The sequence below is a fragment of the Bos taurus genome, chromosome 19, assembly GCF_002263795.3.
Source record: "Bos taurus isolate L1 Dominette 01449 registration number 42190680 breed Hereford chromosome 19, ARS-UCD2.0, whole genome shotgun sequence".
Taxonomy (NCBI): Eukaryota; Metazoa; Chordata; class Mammalia; order Artiodactyla; family Bovidae; genus Bos; species Bos taurus.
Window position 1 is genome coordinate 10491200 of NC_037346.1, and position 22476 is coordinate 10513675.

Consider the following 22476-nt stretch of genomic DNA (forward strand, 5'->3'; position numbering starts at 1 on the left):
TGAATGTCTGTAATAAAACATGGTGGTGGCAGTTTAGTCACCGAGTCATGTCCAAATCTTCAACCCCTTGGACCGCAGCCCGCCAGGCTCCTCTGTCCATGGGATTCCCCAGGCAAGGATACTGGAGTGGGTTGTCACTTCATCCTCCATTGAAACATTGCAATAAATCTTTATTCTCTCTGAGAAGATCATCTCGAAATGTGTATAGATAAAGCCACTTCAGTTTACTTTGTATAATTAATGAAGCTTTAAAATATGAGTTCTGAGTAAAATTTCTAGCATCTTTTTCTCCAAGGAGGTTGCATTCACTCTGGACTTTTTGGAGGCAGCTTTAGTAGGTGAGTGATTGTCAACCTTGTGAAATAGCTAAGTGAGAAACATATATTGTTTTTTTCCTATTGACCTGAATTATCTTAATTGGCTCCACTGAATTCATTAGATAAATATTCAACCCTCAGATTGTCTTTCCTGTTTAAAAGATCAAAGTAGGCACTGAGAATGGTTTCTGATTAAAAAATGCAATTCATCTAAAATAGAGGCAGCTAACTATAAAATAGCGTAGCACCAAAGTTAAGCTTTTAAAATGAAAATTAAAGTTTCAATTGCAGAACTCAATATGAGTAAGTGAGAAAGAAAGTTCTCTTTAGGAAAAACAGAGACAAAAAACACATAAACAAGACAAAGACATTTATAGGCATAGAGATAATTCAAGCAAGTGAAAACATAAAAAATAAAGCTATTAAAAACATCCTCAGAGAGATAAGTAAGGATATGAACTCACGAAATAATAAAGAACCCTTGGAAACTGAAAATATTATAGCAGAAGCAAAAACTTTAATAAATGATTTGGAAGATACAGTTGAGGAGTCTTCCAGAAAGAAGGAAAAAAACCTCAAAAAGATGGAAATTGGAGAGAAAAAAAAGTACAGGATTACCGCAAAACATCCAATTTCTATCTAAAATGTGACTACCTCTAAGATAAGGATTTTTTGTTTGTTCTGTATATTGCCTAGAACAAAACCAGACACATAGCACATCCTCAATGTGTACTTTTTTTTTTAATGAAATGAGTTGAAGACATAAGAACAGAGAAAATAGAAAGGAACAAATTATCAGATACAAGAAAAATTTCAGCATATTTCCAGAGTAAAAAGATCTTAACATTCAAAAGATTCCTTAGCATAAGGAATGGGGAAAGACCCATATCAAGATACATGATTGCAGAACTTTAGGAGATCAGAGACAAAGCTTCCAGAGAGGAGGAGAAAATTCATGCACAAGATCAAGAATCAGAGCTGCTTTGAACTTCCCAAGAGCAAAGCACGAACTATGTCAGATAGCAGTTAGGAGTTGTCAGCATGTGATTTTATACATTCTTTTATATGTCTTATGATACAGAGAAAGCTATTTCACTTATGCACAATGACAGAGAACAATCGACTTTAATATCACGTAGAATCAGTACTTCTGTGCCACACGTGCGTGCGTGCTAAGTCGCTTCAGTTGTGTCTGATTCTTTGCAAACCTATGGACTGTAGCCCACCAGGCTCCTCTGTCCATGGGATTCTCCAGGCAAGAATACTGGAGTGGGTTGCCTTGCCCTCCTCCCGGGGATCTTCCCAACGCAGGGATCGAACCCACCTCTCTTATGTCTCCTGCACTGGCAGGCGGGTTCTTTACCACTAGTGCCACCAGGGAAGCCCCCCAGCGCCACTGAAGTCTTTTGAAATAGTCATCAAATATGAAAAGCAGGTTCATGTCTTGAATTTTGTAGCTTGATATAGTTCCATGGTGCCAAATTAAAATTAAAACCACTAACTATTCAATCTGTTGAAGGTGCCCTCATTGCATGCAATTCTAACAGGTAGAAAATGGAGGCAAAAAGTGGACATTATAGGACTTCCTGGTGGTACAGTGGATAGGAATCCATCTGCCAATGCAGAGGACAGGAGTTCGATCCCTCGTCTAGAAAGATTCCACATGCCTTGGGCAACTAAAACCTGTGTGCCACAACTCCTGAGCCTGTGCCCTAGAGCCCACGGGCTGCACATGAAGCCCGAGTTCCTGGAGCCGGTGCGACAATGGAGGCCACCGGAGTAAGAAGCCAGAGCAGCGCCAGCAGAGAGCAGCCCTTGCCCTCCTCAGCAACAGAAGGCCCAGCACGGCCGAAGAGCAATCATCACAACAACAAGTAGATACAGTTTTTAAAAAAGTAGAAATTATATAACACAAAATTGATCCTCTGCTGCTAAGTCACTTCAGTCGTGTCTGACTCTGTGTGACCCCATAGACGGCAGCCCACCAGGCTCCCCCGTCCCTGGGATTCTCCAGGCAAGAACACTGGAGTGGGTTGCCATTTCCTTCTCCAACGCATGAAAGTGAAAAGTGAAAAGTGAAAGTGAAGTCGCTCAGTTGTGTCCAGCTCTTCGTAACCCCGTGGACTGCAGCCCACCAGGCTCCTCCGTCCATGCGATTTTCCAGGCAAGAGTACTGGAGTGGGGTGCCATTGCCTTCTCCGAATTGATCCTCAGATGTCCACTAATAGAGACTTCCCTGGTGGTCTAGTGGGTAAGACTCTGCATTCCCAGCGCAGGGGGCCTGGGTTCAATTCCTTATCAGGGAACTAGATCCCATGTACTGCAGCTAAGACTTGGGGAAGCCAAATAAATAAATAAGTGTTTTTTTAAAATGTCAACTAATAGAGTAAAAAAAAAAAAAAAAAACTAAAAATGCTTACCTCTGGCCAGTATTCATGTGGTGACCAGGGCCAGTGATACTGCCACAAGGCTCTGTGTATCTGGATTGTCGATCTTTGAATATCCAGGTACTTTCAATCGTAAATGACGGAAACTCAACTCAATCTACTTTTAACAAGAAGACAGTGAAAAGGCTCCAGGCAATGTGAAGTCTGAGGATGGGTCCTGCTTCTAGCATAAGTGGATCGAAGGGTGCAAATCACATCATTAGCTCTCTCCTTCCACCTTTCTCTTCGTGTTTCTCCTTCTTGCTTCTGTTTTTCTGTGTGTAGCTTTATTTTCAGACAGGTTTTCTCCACATAGGAACAAAAATAGCAACTAAACAGCCCAGGCTTACATTATTCTCACAAGTAGCAATTCCAAAAATAAGAATGCGACGTTTACTGCCCTAACATTTGCATCAATCTTTGAAAACAACTTAGATGATGTCACTTGCTTCCTCCTCAACTGAGTGTCTGTCTAAGGGCAGTAAGTACTCTGATTGGGCAGCCTGGTTCATCAACCCATGTCACTGACAGGTCCGCCTGAATCCCATGAATTGGGAGGGAGAGAGAGCTTTCAAAAGGAATGGATGGAAGAAGACTCCTCCATATCCACTACCCCAAAAGTAACAGATGGCCACTCACATGAAATTTTCCCCTAGGAGTCAAAAGTCTTCATGGTATTGGAGACAAAACTCAGCGGTTCTGTGTTTTTTAAATTAATTTTTATTGAAGTATAATTGCTTTAAAACTCAGTAGTTTAACAAAGCGCATACTTGAGAAAATTATCACCTTGACATGATGGATGGCTTAATTCAAATTTAAAAAAAGAAAACACGCACAACATTATCGAAATCACTGGAGGTATAACATCCTTGGTTTCTAGGAGATATGTAAATGATTCTATTGTATTTTTAAGTTGTAAATGGATGTTGCCAGGTTGCTTGAAACTGGAGTGTTAGTAGCTCGCTTGGTCGTGCCAGACGCTTTGTGACCCCATGGTCTGTAGCCCGCCAGGCTCCTCTCTCCATGGAATTCTCCAGGCAACAATACTGAGGTGGGTAGCCATTCCCTTCTCCAGGGTCTCCCGCATTGCAGGCAGATTCTTTACTCTCTGAGCTGCCAGGGAAGCCCAACTTGAAACTGAAGTCACAACTTTGTCCATAGGACTTTACACAGAGAGACACATCTTGGGAGATAAATGCAAATCTCAAATTATTTCTATCCACATGTGCCCCCAACATCGTACTAATATTTGGTGGCCATGATATTCCCACAGTCTCTGATTCTTGAAATCAAGTGTGGACTCATCCTCTTTTTTGAAAAGTATCTCTCTTCTACCACTTCAGTTTATAATTATTTTTGGCTGCGCTGGGTCTCCGTTGCCATGCGCGGGTTTTCCCTGCTTGCGCCAAGCAGGGCCTGGACTCTCCAGTGCTGAGTGCAGGCTTCTCATCGCAGTGGCTTCTTCTGTTGCTGAGCGCAGGTACCAGGCACACGGGCTTAGCTGCCCCACGGCCTGTGGAATCTTCCTGGACCAGGGATCAAACCCATGTCAGAGTCTTATCTTATTCTTAACCCTCAGGGAAAGTCCTCTACGACTCTAATACAGCTCTGGGACTTGATCTGACCAAAACACATTCTATTCCTTTTGCTTAGTAAATCATCTTTCCTTGAATCTGTCAGAACCTGCCTGACTTCCAGCTTCTCTATCTTCCCTCTCCCCACAGACGCCAACCATCTGGCCCCTAAAATAAACCTCAGTGTCTGGAAGGCATCCTACCAGTTGTCCAGGGACTTGGCACACAAGTTATACTTACTGTTAGACCAGCTCTGACTTCAGGCTTCAGTAACTGGGCTTCTGACTTGTCCAAGCCACATTTTCTGGCTATCAGTTCTAGATCGGTTATCAGTTCTACATCCCTGTCTGTTTCCTGGGCCTGAATCCCCGGCTTAGAAACTTGTTGGGAACCTCTCTCTAGACCTGGAGACTTTGCTTTGATCTTAATCACTCCCTCCCCATTCTTCTCATCCCAGGGACTGGGTACTCACTGTTGATCTGAAACAGATTGCCAGATATTTCTCCAGCAAAGATGCGTGTATGTGGGCTCAGCAGAGAATTACAGTTCAGGGTCTACAACCATGGTGAGCCATGTGCAAGTCCCCACAGAGCCAGGGAAGGAGAACATTTTTATAGAGGGAAGAACGGACAGTAAGAATTAGTTTTCCACAGTCCACAACTTTTCATCGGCTGAGTCCTTGCCAGGAAAGAAGTCTTCTTTCTTCCTGTTGGACTCTGCTATCCGCACAGAATGTGAGAGCTTCCCCATTCTGGCCTCTCAATTCGGTTGAGGTTTCTGTTTATTATTTTTTTCCAGCACCATGACCTCCGCATGAATATCTGACAGGTGACTCTCGGTATTTGGAGATCTATGTAGAGAAGCATTAAACATCTACCATCTGAGACCTTCCAACTTCTTCGTGTTGGGCCCATGCTTTCCTGGACTGTAGCCTGCTGTCTCTTACTGAGGCTTCCAGAAAGTTCCAGCCTCTTCAGCTCATTTGTTGTTTTTCAGTTGCTCAGTCGTGTCCAACTCTGCAACCCCATGGACTGCAGCATGCCAGGCTTCCCTGTCCTTCATTATCTCCTGGAGTTTGCTCACACTCAAGTCCATTGAGTCAATGATACCGTCCAACCATCCCATCCTCTGTCGCTCTGTCTGCTACTCTATTGGTTCCTTTCTATGCCTATTTTGCCTCAGCAGGGGGAACCCATTTACAGCCCTTCTCTACATCTCTAAGGAGAGCAAGGTCATTTCCTGTCCTGCTGCATTTTCTCAATAGTTTAAGTTCCACTTCATGAAAAAGTTGCTCATTAAAAAGAGTAATTTAATTGGGTGCTTGGAGAAGATGCCAAGCTGGATTGTAGGAATTTTTATACTTCTTTTGTGCTATGTTCATAAAAAGAATTTATCCTTAACTTCCCTTACCATTCTAGATTTTGTTGTTTTTTTCTCTCCGTCACCTTTAGTGTTGGGGAACAGACTCTTTCCATTTCATAGGACTTGGAGTCACGAAATTCTAACAGCCTTTGTCTCAAAGGTTAACCCAGGACCAGGACCTGGCCATGATCTCACCAGGATCACTTTCTTCCCCTGATTGGCCAACCAGAGAGGTTGGCCATACCAGAAGGATTGGCCAGCCCTTCCCTAGGATTTCATGTGTACAGATTTTTCAGATTATTTGTTTATTTGTTTATGGTTCTGCTAGGTCTTCGTTGCTGTGTGGGCTTTTCTCTAGTTGCGGTGCACGGGCTTCTCATCATGGTGGCTTCTCTTGTTTCAGAGCACAGGCTCTAGGAGGGCAGGCTTCAGTGGTTGTGGCACGTGGGCTCAGCACTTGTACACAGGGAAGCCCTGACGTGTACAGGTGTGGACAGAAAAGTGGCGGAGTTGTGCTGTGATATAGCCTGGGGCTGCTGGAGCTGTCTTCCCCACCACATAAGAAAGGCACCCAGAATGAAGATATGAAACCAAGATGCGAAGATACAAAATTAGGGAATGCAGCAAGCCAAGTAGAGATGAGAAACGAGAGAAACTTTTAATGAACACGCTTCTTGCTCTTCCCAATATGTGAACCAGTGAGGGGCTTTTTATTTTTGTTTTAGCTAGTTTGAGTTGAATTATTGTCCTTATAATTAAGAGTCCCCACTAATAGAAGTTTATTTGAAGATATTCACATATCTAACCAAAATCCATCTGCTGGAGTCCTGGGGGCTAATCTCTCCCCTATCTTCCCCTTCAAGTTCTAACCCAATGGATAGGAGAGGTAGAAAGAGTTCTTCCTTATAATCTGTGTTGGGGGTTCCCTGGCACTTCAGTCATTAGGATTCTGCGCTTTCACCACCACGGGCTCGGGTTTGATCCTTGGCTGGTGAACTAAGATCCCACAAGCTTCGAAGCACAGCAAATAATAACAGTAATATTAATAAAATGTGTTGATATAATGTGGCTTCAGTCTGAGGCTAAATTCGGGCTAATCTCAATTCCCCGAGTCTCTTTAGGCCCTCAGTTCCTCTAGGCCTGTCAACCCATCTTTAGGGAGAGTGGGTCTGCAAGGAAGGCACTCCCTCAACCGGCTTTGGGTCGACCTGCCTCAGAAATCCTGTCACCTGTAGAACAGAAAGTGAAAGTCACTCAGTCGTGTCCGACTCTTCACCAGAATACTGGAGTGGGTAGCCTATCCGTCCTCCATGGAATCTTCCCAACCCAGGAATCAAACCGGGGCCTCCTGCATTGCAGGCGGATTCTTTACCAGCTGAGCTATCTACATGGCAAACGCAGCTGCTGGTGAAGCCTCTGAACTCCCTTTGTAGTGCCGCGCTCCTGTCTCCAGTGGCTTGTCTTGATGCCACTAATTACATCAGTCACTCTTGGTGCAGAAAAGGATGGCACCCTCAGGAAACCAACCTCTACAGAAATCTTGCTTCCTCTGGAATGTGAAGGAGAGTCATTCCCCTTACGGGGTCCTTCTGTCCCTTCCTTAGCACCTCACCCTAGCTCCTCCCACATTATTACTGCTGTAGCTAAGTCACTCAGTCATGTCCGACTTTCAGCAGCCCCACGGATTGTAGCCCGCCAGTCTACTCTGTCCGTGGAATTTTCCAGGCAAGAATACTGGAGTATGACAGAAAACCACAAAATTAGGTAAAGCAATTATCTTTCAATTCTAAAAATTAAAAAAAAAAGGAATACTGGAGTGTGTTGCCATTTCCTACTCCACGGGATCTTCCTGACCCAGGGATGGAACCTTCGTCTCTTGCATCTCCTGCATTGGCAGGCAGATTCTTTACCACTAGTGCCAACTGGGAAGCCCATATCATTCAAAGTACCTTTGTTTAAAACAGCATATTTATTTGTTTGGTAGCATTGGGTCTTAGTTGTGGCTCGTGGGCTCCAAGGCTCCAGGCTCAGTAGTTGCGGAGTGAGGGCCTAGTGGCCTCTTGGCATGTGAGATCTTAGTTCCTCGACCACAGATCGAACCTGTGTCCCCTGCATTGGAAGGTGGATTCTTAACCACAAGACCACCAGAGAAGTACCTCATTCACAGTACTTTACCCTCAGGGGTTGGCATAAAAATCAGGATGGAACAATCAGAGTTGGTCTCTGGACTTTCTGAACTGAATGGAACCTTCTATGCCCCCTTCCTCAGATAACACCACCTTCAAAGTCACTCTCCTTTCTCCGGGTCTTCATACAAGCTCTCCCTTCAAATGGAATGCTTTTCACTGTCATCTCACTTAAATAGCCTTTTGTCTTTTTTTTAGGCTTCTGATGAAATAAAAGTCACGTTTTATGGCAAGAAAAGAAAAATTTAAACATAAGATTTTTCTCTGACCGTCTGGGCCTCCTCCCTTCCCTTTAGCGTGTGTTGTGTGTCTGCATTTACCAGATCTCGTGAGGGGATAAACATTCCTTCTTCATCCTGTAAAGGGTCGTGATGACACATGACTTGCTTTGTACCTGCAGACCCAGATTGTGTAAACTGTCAATATGTCTTTTGATGTTTAACTTTTTCCTCATAAATGTATAACTGGGTTTTGACCTCTAGTGGGTAAAACAGTCCTCAGAGCCTTCTGAAAGACTGTCTGTCTCCCAGATTGGCTCGAAAAAAAATTTCCATTCTTTTCTTAGATTGATTATTGATTCATTTTTTTTTCTCAACACGTCAAATATGACTTCCTCAGCTTAAAGATGAGCCCCTCAAAGAGGTTTTCCCTGGCAGTTCTGTTGAAACTAGCTTTCCCTCGGGAATTCCCTGGCTGTCCAGTGGCTGGGACTCTGTGCTCCCCTTGCCAGGAGCTCAGGTTCTTTGGTCAAGGAACTAAGATCCCACAAGCTGCAAAAAAACAAGCTAGAACTCCCACTGTGATCTCCATCTCAGCCCCTTATTCTACAACAGCAGCAAAATGATCACTGTGTTTACGTATAGGCTGATGTAAGAAAATAGAATATATTTACAATTAAAAAATGAGATAAAGACGTACTTTCAAATATCTTTTAAAAATACACTATAAGAGACAAATTGGGGAGGGAAGTTCAAGAGGGAGGGCACATATGTACACTTATGGCTGATTCATGTTGATAAGGCAGAAACCAACATGATATTGTAAAGCAATTAGCCTTCAATTTTAAATAATTTTTTTTAAAAAGGGGGGAAATGATCCCAAACCTGGATTGGGAAGATGTTGCATTCCTGATAAAATGCTTAAGGAGTTTTCTGAAATGTAACTGGTTAGGACTTATTCTGGAAAAATCAATCACCTGTCCATTTAACTGAGTAGAGTGACCTAAATGAGCATTCTTTTATCCTCAATCTACGGGCTTCCTGGGCTTCCCCTGTGGCTCAGCTGGTAAAGAATCTGCCTGTAATGTGCGAGACCTGGGTTCGATCCCTGGGTTGGGAAGATCCCCTGGAGAAGGGAAAGGCTACCTACTCCAGTATTCTGGCCTGGAGAATTCCATGGAGTGTATAGTCCTTGGGGTTGCAAAGATCTGGACACGACTGAGCGACTCTCACACTTCACACACTTCACATGGGCTTCCCAGGCGGTGCTAGTGGTAAAAAAAAAAAAAAAAAAAAAAAAAACCCACCTGCCGATGCAGGAGACGATTTAGCACATACACAGAATTAATTAACTGATTTTCCTATGAAACAAATAACATCTTACAGTATCTTTACTTGCTATATTTATTCATAACTTGTTTCTAGTCTTTACCTCAAACTAGACCATAAGGTATTCAATTAAGTTCCAATAGGTCAGGGACCAGATGTATATTACTTATGTCCAGAAACAATTAGCATACTACCAGGCAAATAGTAGGAGCTGCCAGGATATTTGTTAAATATCAGTCATAAGTGAGTGAGTAAAATTTTAATGTGTGCCCATTTACAGACTGGATACATTTAAATAAAACTTAGTGTGACTCTCCTCTTTTCAAGACAAGTTACCCCAAAATGTGGTCCCTTGTTGTTTAGTTGCTAAGTCGTGTCTGACTTTTCGTGACCCCACGGACTGTAGCCCACCAGGCTCCTCCGTCTATGAGCTTCTCCAGGCAAGAATACTGGAATGGGCTGCCAGGCCCTCCTCCAGGGGATCTGCCTCCCAACCCAGGGATCAAACCTGGGTGTCCTAGGTCTGCACTGGCAGGCGAGTTCTTTACTACTAGCACCAACTGGGAAGCCCTTGACATGTTGAATATTTTAAGTTGAAGGAGTTTGAGAAAAACAGCAGAAGCAGGAAGGTCACGCTGACCTTCCTTTTGCCCTTCTCCCCTGAAGCAGGTTATAAAAGCCTCAGGTGAGAGGTGCCCTCCTTGTGCCTGGAGGAGAGGAGCATTCTTACCTCTTGAGACAAGTGGATCTGAAGAAGAATCCTGACAGACAGGACTTGCTAAGTTTCCCTCAGTTTACAACCCTTGCCTCACACGCCTTATCCTATCGCATTTCTTCCTAACTGCCCTCCTCTTCCTAGTTCTAAAAGGGAACAGGTGGGCCTCTTTAGGTGTCTGCAGTTTGCATTCCTACCTCCTCAGTAGGTACTCTAAAGAAATGCTTTTCATCATTAACAGAAGATGGGAGAAAGGAGGGAATGGCAAATAACTAGACGTTTTTCTTTTTCATATTCCTTCTGTTTGAAATCGCATAAGGTGAGGAATTGAGTGTGCAACACCATAGAGAAAACACTAAAGTATAAAGCCTGCTCCTCAGAGGCCTACAGGGACAATCCTTTGTACCCAAACAGATTTTCAGTTGGGCACCAAAAGGATTAAGTGATTTGTCTTGGCTTTTGTACTTCATTAGTGCCAAAGTGGCTAGTTGTAAGTCACTGACACCTCAACAGGTAAAGCATCTCTGTGTAACTGTTAGGAAACCATCAGCCAAAACCTTCTGCCCTGGCCAGGCATGATAATAATCGCTTGCATGAGCTATCTCACAACAGGAGGTCCCGATGAGGAGCAAGGAACTGACATGAGCTGCTGCCAACCAGAAGAATTCGGGAGAGTTTGTAAAAAGGAGGGAGGAGATGCCAGCTTATAATATGTCCTGCCAACCTCCCAGAAACCCTCACTCTGGGAACCATCTTGACTGAGAGAGGTCCATGCTAAAGACCCTGGAGTTGGACCAAATACGGGCCCAGGCAAGATGATTGGCCAGAGGTAACTAGAAGAACTAACCTCACCACCAGGAACCCTGAGACTGTAAGCAGGCAGAGCACTTCTCTGGGTTCCCTTCCCCTGCTGCTCTCCACTTGAGCACCCCTTCCCAATAAAGTCTTTTGCACTGTCAGTATGTGTGTTTCCTAGGACACACACTTCTGAGTGCTAGACAAGAGCCCACTCTCAGTAACATAACTTCTAAAAGAATGCATTGCAAATGACCTTTGTATGATTTTTAACTTACTTAATGCTCTCTCATTTAAGATGTCTTTTATTCTCTTCTAGATTGCAGCCATATATAAATTAAAAGATGTTTACTCCTTGGAAGGAAAGTTATGACCAACCTAGACAGCATATTAAAAAGCAGAGACATTACTTTGTCAACAAAGGTCCATCTTGTCAAGGCTATGGTTTTTCCAGTGGTCATGTATGGATGTGAGAGTTGGACTATAAAGAAAGCTGAGCACCGAAGAATTGATGCTTTTGAACTGTAGTGTTGGAGAAGACTCTTGAGAGTCCCTCGGACTGCAAGGAGATCCAACCAGTCCATCCTAAAGGAGATCAGTCCTGAGTGTTCATTGGAAGGACTGATGCGAAGCTGAAACTCCAATACTTTGGCCACCTGATGCGAAGAACTGACTCATTGGAAAAGACCCTGATGCTGGGAAAGATTGAGGGCAGGAGGAGAAGGGGACAACAGAGGTTGAGAAGGTTGGATGGTATCACCGACTCAATGGACATGAGTTTGGGTGGACTCCGGGAGCTGGTGATGGACAGGGAGGCCTGGCATGCTACGGTTCACAGGGTCGCAAAGAGTCGGACAGGACTGAGAGACTGAACTAAACTGAGATGCAACTTTACTCCAAAAAAAAAAAAAAATGTGTTGCTAAATCCTTCATTAGATCTAGTAAGTGTCTAAGATGCAATAGGCCTCCTACATGTCTTCCTTCCTTTTGCCAGTGAGGGTTTCCAGTTACACAAATGTAGGTCTAAGGACACTGGAGAAGAGATTTTCAGCCTCGCACCATTCAGGCAAATGTTTAATGTCCAACCAAAGAACTAATTCTACACAGGACAAAAATAGATGGAAATGGGTTATTTGTGGTTCAGAATGGCTTGCTTTTTTGAAAGCACAGAACTATTTTCATTTTTATATCATGCTCTCTTCTGTACAATGACTTAGAAATATAGAAATTTTCAAGAGTATCTGTTATTCTCAGTGGCACAAAATGGATATTTAAAAGAGCCTAAATGGAAAATAGAATGCAATTCACTGTACTGCTGCTTTCAGTATAATTTGAATCTTTTTTTTTAAAAGACACATACTGTTTTTTTCACTGATCATGAAAGAAATATCTATCATGAATATCTATCTATAAAATATCATGAAAGAAATATCTATCATGAATAAATATCTATCTATAAAATATACGAAATAAAAATCATCAGTAATCCCAAACCCCAAAAGTAATGACTATTGACATTTTGGGATATTTTCTTTCAGTCTTCTTTCTACAGATAAGATCCATGTCAAGGGCATGAGACCTATGCAGTCACACAGTACTCGTGTTCAGAAGAACCCTACCTTCGGCTTAAGACTCGTTGCTATCTTGGAATTAGTAATGATTTTTGAACAAGAGTTTCTGCTTTTTCATTTTGTACTGAGCCCTGCAAATGATGTAGCCTGTCTAGTCTAAAGATGTTCACACGCACACACACATACTGATTATATACACATATATTACATGCATATAGGGCTTCCCTGGTGGCTCAGAAGGTAAAGAATCCACCTACAATGCAGGAGACTTGGGTTTGATCCCTCAGTTGGGAAGATCCCCAAGATAAGGGAATGGCAACCCACTCCAGTGTTCTTACCTGGAGAATCCCATGGACAGAGGAGCTTGGCGGGCTACAGTCCATGAGGTCACAAGGGTCGGACATGACTGAGCACCTAAGTACACAACACAGACAATATAAATATACAATATATTTATTAATCTGTCATTAAAATTCTTTATAAACAGTTTAAAATATTTGCATAATATTTCATAATATGGAAACATAATTTCTTATTGAATTATGTTCCTATTTTTGGTACTGAGATTGTATAAAATTTTGTACTGTTATAAATAATGATGAGGAACATCTTTTCATATTATTTTAAAATATATTTCTAATTATTTCCATAAAATAACATCCCAGAAGTAAAACTGAAGATTTGAATATTTTGGAACTTTGTATTTAAATTGCCAAGTAGCTTTCCAAGTAGAAAGATTACTATTATTGGCCAAGTACAAGAAATTCTCCTTCATAACCTTAGCAGCAAAAAATATTATTATTAAGAAATATTTGTTACTTGAATAAGGTAAAATATTATCCAGTTACCTTAATTTCTATTTCTTTGACTACTAGAAATTTTAAACAGTATATATTAGTCATTTTTATTTATTTTTTTGGAATTGCCCCAGAATGCAAATTTCTCAATGGTTTTTTTAAGGTCTTCATATCCTCCCACTTCCGCTTTATCTTCCACCTCTCTCTTCCTTCTCATCCCCCCTGTATACTCTCAGCTCCAACTACATTGAATTTTATTCACTTCTGAGAAGTTGTCATGCTTTCTCTTCCTTCTGCCCCTCCAAACATTCTACATACGATTTCTGGACATCTTTTCCTGTAGTTCTCTTTCTGGTTAGCTTCTATTTGTCTTCAGCTCTCAAACATAATTTCCCTTGAAAACTTTCCTTGAATCTCTAATTAGATTGGGTACCCCAACTAGAGACCAAACCTGCACTTCTTTCTTTCTTTTAATTTTGGCCAGACAGCTCAGCTTTCAGGATCTTAGTTCCCCAACCAGAGATTGAACCCATGCCGTCTGCAGTGGAAGTGTAGAATCTTAATCACCGAACCACCAGGGAAGTCCTTTCTTCTAAACTTCTTATATTGGAATAATTTTAAATTTATAGAAGAGCTTGCAAAGCTAGTATAGAGTTCCCATATACTCCTCACCCAGCTTCTCTTAATAATAACATCTTGCATATAGTGGTATGTCTGGCAAAACTAAAACGTGAAAACAGATAAGATACTATTAATTAAAATACAGACTAATTTTTTTCACTAATATTCTTTTTCTGTTCCAGGGTCCAATCTAGGAGACCATATTGCATTTAGTCATCACTTCATTTTTAGTCTGCTATACTTCTTATGTTATAGTACTTGGTATATTTTATTCCCGTTGCTTCCCTCCTAGAATTTACGTTCTATGAGAACAAGGACTATGTATCTTTCACCATCGTATCCCCATTTCTTACAGTATTCATAGTAAGTAGAATATGACTGAGTATATCACTGAGTATAAAACGAGACTTTTCTTAGAGAAATCTCTCAATAAAGGGAAAGCACATCCACTTACTTTCTTACAAAATCTCTCATATTGTGGGGCATTTTCTCAATTATTTTACTCAGAATCATAAAACAAGGTTCAAGGAACACACATCAGCCTGAAACGACCTCATTAAATGCTGGAGGCTTAGAGATCTTCTGTTGGGATCAGGAAAAATGTTTTAAAACATAAAAATGTTTTAAATGTCTTTTAAAAGACATTTTAGAACATTTAGTTATCTGCGTTTTGGAGGTTGTGACCTCACCGTTGCAAGGCTGCATGTCCTTATAAACAAGGCTTTTAAAAGGAGGTGGGTGGGGAGAAGAGGAGATGGAGACTGAGGGACAAAGACGCATTCTAAAGTTCACTGTCAAAAGCTTTTGCAGCTATTCAAAGGAGGGAGTGCAGCACTTCTCTGATCCGAACTGCTGTCTCAAAAAAAAGAAAAACAAACTGCTATCTCAGAGGCTTCCCTGGTGGTCCAGTGGCTAAGATTTCAAGGCAGGGGGCTTGGGTTCAATCCCTGGCCAGGGAACTAGACCCCACAGGCTACAAGTAAGAGTTCAGATGCCGCAACTAAAGATCACGCATGCTGCAGTGAAGACTGAAGATTCTGTATGCCTCACCTAAGACCCGATGCAGCCAAATAAGTAAATAATTAATTAATTAAAGAACCAAAAAAATACTGTCTCCTGCCTTGAACTGCTACAATAGCCTCCTAAATGATGTCTCCTGAACTCTCTCTGTGCAACTACAATTCGCTGTCCATCAACATCCAGAGTGATTTTTTTTTTAAAAATTCAAGTCCTGCAATAGTTTTCCAATCGATCTCTGAATAAAGATCAAAATCCTGAATGATATACAAATCCTTGAGCACTCACTTTCCTGCCTCCCTCTAGCCTGCAAATCTCAACTTCAAGCCTCACTTCCCGGATCTTGTGTGTCCTCCAGTATATGCTCTCGGCCTTCAGCTGAGCTTTTCTTAATAGCCCTTGTGAGAGTTATAGTTGTAAGTATAAACTCTGTGAGAGCAAGAGTTAGGTCAGTTTTTTCTCACTTTTATATTTCCAACATCTAGCAAAGTACATGGCATAGGTAATCTGAAGCACTTGAAATTAGTTAAAAAAGTGAATGACCTCCTTCTGTAACAGTGAGATATCTATCAGTTCAGTTCAGTTGCTCAGTCATGTCCAACTCTTGGCGACCCCATGAATCGCAGCACGTCAGGCCTCCCTGTCCATCACCAACTCCTGGAGCTCACTCAGACTCACGTCCATCGAGTCAGTGATGCCATCCAGCCATCTCATCCTCTGTCGTCCCCTTCTCCTCCTGCCCCCAATCCCTCCCAGCATCAGAGTCTTACAGAGGTCTAAAAGAGGAACCTTTAATGTTTGTACTTTTCAGTTTCTGGGCATCCAGACGTTACTCTGAGTTTTGACATCATAAGAAATGACCATCTAACCTGGCGACGACCTTCCAATTCTATGATTCTGGGATCAAATACCTGTTCAATTTAAGTAAATCTTATTTGTAGATCCTCATTTTTAGATGTCTTATCAATCAAGATAATAATTAGTTATTATTATGCTGCCTAATTCTTTGAGAAATCTTTCATCTCTACCTAATTTCAATCTGATATTTAGCACATGAGAATGTCCTCCCCGAGCCCTCTCGGCCAGGGTTGTTTTTCAGGTATTCCAAATTCTTCCCCTGGCTAAAGACATTTCAGGTGTCCTACGAATGAGGGCTCACTTCCCAGCATTTGCAGCTGACACAGAGAAGGAAGGTAACTCTGTGCAGCATGCATTACATGAAATCTCCTTGGAAAGTAAAGTTTTGCTTCTCTGACTGATTCAGTTCCATAACTTGCGTGCCTCTTGTAAGTTTGAGGAGTGGCCACCAGGCAGTGGTGTAGAAAGAACTGTCAACTGTTTGTACTTCATATAACCTATCTGGGAGGTAAAACTGAATTAGCAACAACTGTATCTCCCAGGGGCACAATGCTCTGTGCAATGTGCTTGGAGAAAGTTGTTATCAGAAGTTGTGTCTTGCTCAGAGAAGCCACAATGCTCTATATCCCTCAGGCTATTTCTTTACTCACTGGCCACAGGCTTGACCCGGAGCTCTAGCCCTAAAGAACTCTTTACATTCCCTTAATGTCCCAGGCACATCTTCCTCCTTCTTCCTGAAGGTCATCATAGTTGTCTATTCAAAAGACCACAGATTTTTTAAAAAGCCTGCCTTCCAGGGGAATTTAGGGGAGAATGGATAGATGTATACGTATAGCTGAGTCTCTTTGCTGTCCACCTGAAACTATAATAACATTATTAACTGGCTATACTCCAATATAAAAAAAAAGTATAAAAAGTAAAGAAATAATTTAAAAACCTTCTTTTTTATTTCCATAATGATTATCATCCTGCAATGTAATAAATATTTTATTTGTTCCCAGAATTTGTCTACTTACTTACACTAAAATGTATTCTCCTTAATGCAGGAATTTTTGTTTGCTTTATTCACTGTTGTAGTCTTAGTGCTTAACACATAGTAGGTGCTTAATAAATATCTGTTCATAAAATTGATGATGTCCAATCAATATAATAAAGAACATTTAAGATTAACTATATCGTGCATAGAGTTTAATGCAGTTGTTCATTTCAAATTGTCAGACAAAATTCTCCAACTTAAAATACACACACAACAACAACAACAACAGCCCATTACTTTGGGAGAGTATATATACAAGTGGAAGAAATGAGGTGCAGAATTAGGGAATTCAGACTAGAAGCACCACTGACGAGTGAGAACTTGAGGACAGTCTAAGTCTGGTTATATATCACACGTGCAGGTGGGGCCTTGGTTGCTAGAAATAATTGCCCTGAATAATTTCTGAAAGTTTCTGCCACTCCTGATCTGCTTATCTCCACTGTCCCCAGGGCTCGGCAAACCTGGTTTGCTTTCTTGCCAGAGAGGTGAGAAGATGATAGCAGAATCAGTGTTTTATAACCATGGGAATGGGGTGAGGTAGCTTCCTGGGATGAGGACTGGGTTACAACAGCGGTTTCAGGAACCTGGTTCCACCTAGCTGGACCTGTGCAGGCACTGGCTTCCCCAGGGTTTTCTTGGAGAAGCAGGTAACTCAGAAAATGCACAGGATTGTCTGCCCCTCTTTCTTGCCTTCCAACAGATAGTTCTGAGGCCCATACATCCTCTTCAGAGGGTCCCATGTGGCTGAGCAACCAGTTGTGTTTCTTTAAGCTACAGCCCTCTGCTCCTTACTCTTCCTTCCCTGGAATTGCATTCATCTTCCCTCTCCACCCATATCCTATGTGCAATAAAAATGAGCTTGCTAAAGAGCCTCTTGATGAAGGTGAAAGAGGAGAGTGAAAAGGCTGGCTTAAACTCAACATTCAGAAAACTAGGATCATGGCATCCAGTCCCTTTACTTCATGGCAAATAGATGGGGAAAAAATGGAAACAGTAAGAGACTATTTTCTTGGGCTCCAAAATCACTGCAGACAGTGACTGCAGCCACAAAATTAAAAGATGCTTGCTCCTTGGAAGAAAAGTTATGACAAACCTAGACAGCGTATTAAAAAGCAGAGATACCACTTTGCCGACAAAGGTCCATCTAGTCAAAGCTATGGTTTTTGCAGTCAAGTACAAATGTGAGAATTGAACCATAAAGAAGGCTGAGCACCGAAGAATTGATGCTTTTGAACTGTGGTGCTGGAGAACTCTTGAGAGTCCCTTGGGCTGCAAGGGGATCAAACTAGTCAATCCTAAAGGAGATCAGTCCTGAATATTCATTGGAAGGACTGATGCTGAAGCTAAAGCTCCAATACTTTGGCCACCTGATGTGAAGAACTGACTCATTGGAAAAGACCCTGATGCTGGGAAAGATTGAGGGCAGGAGGAGAAGAGGGTGATAGAGGAGGAGATGGTTGGATGGTATCATCGACTCAATGAACATGAGTTTGAGTAAACTCCAGGAGATAGTGAAGGACAGAGAAGCCTGGTGTGCTGCAGTCCATGGGGTTGGAAAGAGTCAGACATGACTGAGCAACTGAAAAACAACAACAAAGCTTTGTCTCAGGCTAGAAAACCCAGGCTAGGGCATAAAGAAGAGGAGGGACTTGTCACAATTCAGTTTCAAAAACATTACACTAAATCAAGACATATCTTAGCCTTCAAATTCTTCTCTCATGTGTCATATGGCAAAGAAAGTAGATTTTTACTTCAAAATATTAATAGTTAAAATATTACTATCTAGGGGCTTCAGTGGTGGTTCAGTGGTTAAGGCTTCAAAATTTCACCACAGGAACATGTGTTTGATCCCAGTTTGGGGAAGTTCTGCATGCCACAAGGTACAGCCAAGGAAAAAATCATATATATATATATATATATACACACACATATACATACATACATATACACACACATATATATATATATATGGAGAGAGAGAGGAAGTGAGGTACACGAGAGAATACATTTTAAAATATTCAGTTCAGTTCAGTCTCTCAGTTGTGTCTGACTCTTTGTGACCCCATGGACTGCAGCATGCCAGGCTTCCCTGTCCATCACCAACTCCCGGACCTTACTGAAACTCATGTTCATCGAGATGGTAATGTCAAACCATTCATCCTCTGTCATCCCCTTCTCCTCCTGACTTCAATCTTTCCCAGCATCAGGGTCTTTTCCCATGAGTTGGTTCTTCACATCAGGTGGCCAAAGTATTGGAGTTTCAGCTTTAGCATCAGTACTTCCAATGAATATGCAGAACTGATTTTCTTTAGGATGGCCTGGTTGGATTTCCTTGCTGTCCAAGGGACTCTCAAGAGTCTTCTCCAACACCACAGTTCAAAAGCATCAATTCTTTGGTGCTCGGCTTTCTTTAGGTCCAACTCTCACATCCACACATGACTGCTAGAAAAACCATAGCCTTGACTAGACGGACCTTTGTTGGTAAAGTAATGGCTCTGGTTTTTAATATTCTCTCTAGGTTGGTCATAGCTTTTCTTCCAAGGAGCAAGCGTCTTTTAATGTCATGGCTGCAGTCACCATGTGCAGTGATTTTGGAGCCCCCTAAAAAAGTCTCTCAGTGTTTCCATTGTTTCCCCATCTATTTGCCATGAAGTGATGGGACCAGATGCCATGATCTTAGTTTTTTTGAATGTTGAGTTTTAAGCCAGTATTTTTACTCTCCTCTTTAACTTTCATCAAGAGGCTCTTTAATTCTTCTTCGCTTTCTGCCATAAGAGTGGTGTCATCTGTGTATTTGAGATTATTGATATTTCTCCTGGCAATCTTGATTCCAGCTTGTGCTTCATCCAGCCCAGCATTTTTCATGATGTACTCTGCCTATGTGTTAAATAAGCAGGGTGACAATATACAGCCTTGATGTACTCTTTTCCCAATTTGGAACCAGTCTGTTGTTGCATGTCCAGTTCTAACTGTTGCTTCTTGACCTGCATACATATTTCTCAGGAGATAGGTAAGGTGGTCTGGTATTCCTATCTCTTTCAGAATTTTCCAGTTTGTTGTGATCTATACAGGCAGAACGGAGAAGGCAATGGCTCCTCACTCCAGTACTCTTGCCTGGAAAATCCCATGGGCGGAAGAGCCTGGTGGGCTGCAGTCCACGGGGTCGCTAAGAGTTGGACATGACTGAGCGACTTCACTTTCACTTTTCCCTTTCATGCATTGGAGAAGGAAATGGCAACCCACTCCAGTGTTCTTGCCTGGAGAATCCCAGGGACAGGGAGCCTGGTGGGCTGCTGTCTATGGGAGCCTCTGTGGGGTCACTCAGAGTCGGACACGACTGAAGTGACTTAGCAGCAGCAGCAACACAGGCAGAAAGTGAAAAAGAACTAAAGAGCCTCTTGATGAAGGTGAAGCAGGAGAGTGAAAAAGTTGGCTTAAAGCTCAACATTCAGAAAACTAAGATCATGGCATCCAGTCCCATCACTTCACGGTAGATAGATGGGAAAACAGTGGAAACAGTGTCAGACTATTTTTCTGGGCTCCAAAATCACTGCGGATGATGATTGCAGCAATGAAATTAAAAGATGCTTACTCCTTGGAAGGAAAGTTATGACCAACCTAGACAGCATATTAAAAAGCAGAGACATTACTTTGCCAACAAAGGTCCATCTAATCAAGGCTATGGTTTTTCCAGTGGTCATGTATGGATGTGAGAGTTGGACTGTGAAGAAAGCTGAGAGCCCAAGAATTGATGCTTTTGAACTGTGGTGTTGGAGAAGACCCTTGAGGGTCCCTTGGACTGCAAGGAGATCCAACCAGTCCATCCTAAAGGAGATCAGTCCTGGGTGTTCATTGGAAGGACTGATGTTGAAGCTGAAACTCCAACACTTTGGCCACCTGATGTGAAGAGCTGACTCATTGGAAAATGCCCTGATGCTGGGAAAGATTGAGGGCAGGAGGAGAAGGGGACGACAGAGGATGAGATGGTTGGATGGCATCATTGACTCGATGGACATGGGTTTGGGTGGACTCCAGGAGTTGGTGATGGACACGGAGGCCTGGTGTGCTGCGGTTCATGGGGTCGCAAAGAGCTGGACACGACGGAGCGACTGAACTGAATTGAACATAGTCAAAGGCTTTGGCATAATCAGAAGCAGAAGCAGATGTTTTTCTGGTTTTCTTTTGCTTTTTCAATGATCCATCAGATGTTGCCAATTCGATCTCTGGTTCCTCTGCCTTTTCTAAATCCATCTTGAACATCTGGAAGTTCATGGTTCACGTACTATTGAAGCCTGGCTTGGAGAATTTTGAGCATTACTTTGCTAGCATGTGAGATAAGTGAAATTGTGCAGTAGTTTGAGCATCCTTTGGCACTGCCTTTCTTTGGGGTTGGAATTTTAAAAAATTTTAAAAATTACTATCTAGAAAACGTCAAATAATCGTAAAGTAAAAAGTTGGTAGAATTTCAAGTGAAGACTGAAAGACATGAAGATGGGTTATTGTAGTCAGGAAAACTTCTCTAAAAATGTATTCATTCACTCAAGAAAGAGTATAAAGCACTAACGTAGGTGCTGGAGATAACAAGTGCTAGAGTAGTGAGCAAGACGTATGGACCCTTCTTCTGAAAGGAGCTTAAATACCACGGAAAGAGACAAATGACAGACAAATAAATACTTAATATAGTATTTGACGATGCAATGTCAAGTGGTAATAAATGACATGAAGAAAAATAAAGAGCAGAGGACGGATAGACTGATGAAATGTTCTTTTGGGGAGCATGGTTAGAGAAGGCCTCTCTGTGAAGGAAACCTAAGCTCAGACGTTCATGAAGTCAGAGAAGGATTCTTGGGAAAGTCCAAGGACTAGCACCCAGCTTTGCACACTCAAAAGACATTTGTTGGATTAGCCTTTTTTTTTTTTTTTTTTTTAATTTTTTGGCTGCACTTCGAGGCACATGGGAGCTTAGCTCCCTGACCAGGGATTGAACCCAAGCCCCCTGCATTAGAAATGCAGAGTCTTAATCACCGAATTGCAGGGAAGTCTCAAGCTTTGAACTGAGAATAAATACAGAGTAAGGGAAAGAGAAAAGCTTTTGCCTATCCTTTTTGTCTCAAAATTGTCTAAGTCTGAACCTCTACTAAATTCCTCTTGGTGGCTGGTGGTATTTTTTAAATTAATCAACATCAAAAATCGAAGCTACATTACTGCAAGACTGCCTCTAATCTATTCTAGCTCCATTAATTTATGTACCTCATATCCATATAAAATGGTATATACTTTGAAAGCAAAGTCTATATTCTTTCAGCATTACATTCCCTGAAATATCTAGTATGGTGCCTATCACAGAGTCAGTAAATACTTATTTGTTGAAGTTAAATTTTTATTTTTATTATCATAAGTGCTTCTGGGGACAAAAGCATCAGACTTCTTGAAATTCCTAAATCACAAATAAGTGTTTAGTTTAGCCTCCTTGAAACTATGCATGCCCTGATTTAAAAAAAAAATAAAATGCATGGTCTTGAACAGTTTACCTAACCTCTCTGAGCCTCAGTGTGTAGCAAATGGAAATAATAATTCTTATTTCACAGAATTTGTTCGTGCAAGAATTTTAAGATTTCTTTTAATGTGGACCATTTTTAAAGTCTTTATTGAAT